We start from the raw sequence: 2175 nt of genomic DNA, 5'->3' as shown, positions 1-2175 counted from the left end.
ATACAATAAAGCAATAACAGCATCACCGCACGTTTTATAGTTCTGTTTTCGTGTTTTTTCTCATTAAAAGACATCTGCAAAACCATAAAGTTACCAGATTAGATGTTTTGAGGCATCCTATAATGTTTTTTACAGCATGTACAAAGTTATAGGTGCCCAAAATACCTCACAGATCATGTATTCGTCATATAGTCATCATAATTTTGAGGTTTACAGCATGTCTGAATGCAAAATGCAGGATATACAGATTGTAAATTCATAGTATTTGTGCTAATTTATACTTTCTCTCCCCAAAAAAGGCACACATTATAATATTTATATTATATTATATTATATTTTATTATATTATATTATATTATATTATATTATATTATATTATATTATATTATATTATATTATATTGTATTGTATTGTATTGTATTGTATTGTATTGTATTGTATTGTATTAATATTATATTTTATTATAAACATCTTAGTTTAATGCTCATATTATAAAATCTGCCATGCATGTTTGTAATGAGGCCACAAACACATGTAGACAGCTGAGTATAAGTGTGTAATACACTTTATTGATGTTTGTGTGTGATTTTTTTTTTTACAAGGTTTTTGCTCAATTTGTTCAAATATTTTTTGACAACTAAAGATTATTTGTGTTATTATTATTATTATTGATTATTGTGTGTGCATGCGTGAGTGAGTGTGTGTGTCATGTTCACGACCACTCCAAATATGGTCAAAACCAAGCTTTTCATCCTAAGGGTAATTCCTCTGGTTATAAATGAGCATATAAAAGAGTTTGTGGAGATTTTTTTGTTGCTTATAGCCACAAACCTACTATGTAGACCAGGGGTGGGCAAACTCGGCCCTGGCGGGCCGGTGTCCTGCACAGTTTAGCTCCAACTCTAATCAAACACACCTGCTTATAGATTTCTAGTGATCTTGCAGATACTGATTAGCTTGTTCAGGTGTGTTTGATTAGTGTTGGAGCTAAACTGTGCAGGACACCGGCCCTCCAGGACCGAGTTTGCCTACCCCTGATGTAGACCATAGATATCAGATAGATAGATAGATAGATAGATAGATAGATAGATAGATAGATAGATAGATAGATAGATAGATAGATAGATAGATAGATAGATAGATAGATAGATAGATAGATAGATAGATGGATGGATGGATGGATGGATGGATGGATGGATGGATGGATGGATGGACTTTAATCTTAACTCATTAGTCATCCTAAAATAATTGAGAACTTATACTTCAGCATTCCTCATTTAGTAAAAATGAAAATACACATAGACACACACACATACACACACGTGTTCTAAATATTTAGTGTCAGAATAGCCAGATGAAGAGGAATGCTGGCGCTGTTCATAAAAGTCACTTTTTCAAACCTTATTTAGTTATTTATTATTATTATTATTATTAGTATTATTATTATTTATTTCTCCTGAAGAAAATATAATAGAAAATACCGTTCTTTCATTTTACACTGTGAATATTTTCTGATAAATTATAATAAAATGCTGGAGTCAAAACAAAACAGTTCAACATTTGTTTTATTTAATATCACTCAGTAATGCATATTATACCTTTAAATCTGTTTATGATGAAATTAAGTTAAATTCAAAAACACACACAATATTACACACTGAAAAAATGGTTCATTGCAAATTATGGTACACAATTTATACAAGTTGAACATTACTAAATTGTTTAAAATCAGTCTATATAAACTGTTTACAACAACTTACAAAACCTTACAAAATTTAGTAAGTCCAGTGAATTATTTTTTAGTGGTGTTTCTAAAGAAAATAGTTAAAGTCAGAATTATTAGCCCCCCTTTTAATTTAGTTTTTTTTTTTTATATTTCCCAAATGATGTTTAACAGAGCAAGGAAATTTTCACAGTATGTCTGATAATATTTTTTCTACTGGAGAAACTCTTATTTGATTTATTTTGGCTAGAATAAAAGCAGTTTTTAATTTTTTAAACTATTTTAAGGTCAATATTATAAGCCCCTTTAAGCTATATTTGTTTCGATAGTCTACAGAACAAACCATCATTATACAATGACGCCTAATTACCCTAACCTGCTTATTTAACCTAATTAACCTGGATAAGCCTTTAAATGTCACTTTAAGCTGTATAGAAGTGTCTTAAAGAATA

The sequence above is a fragment of the Danio aesculapii genome, chromosome 11 (genome assembly GCF_903798145.1).
Source record: "Danio aesculapii chromosome 11, fDanAes4.1, whole genome shotgun sequence".
Lineage (NCBI taxonomy): Eukaryota > Metazoa > Chordata > Actinopteri > Cypriniformes > Danionidae > Danio > Danio aesculapii.
The sequence above is the reverse complement of the archived record's forward strand: the minus strand, read 5'-3'. Positions refer to the sequence as shown.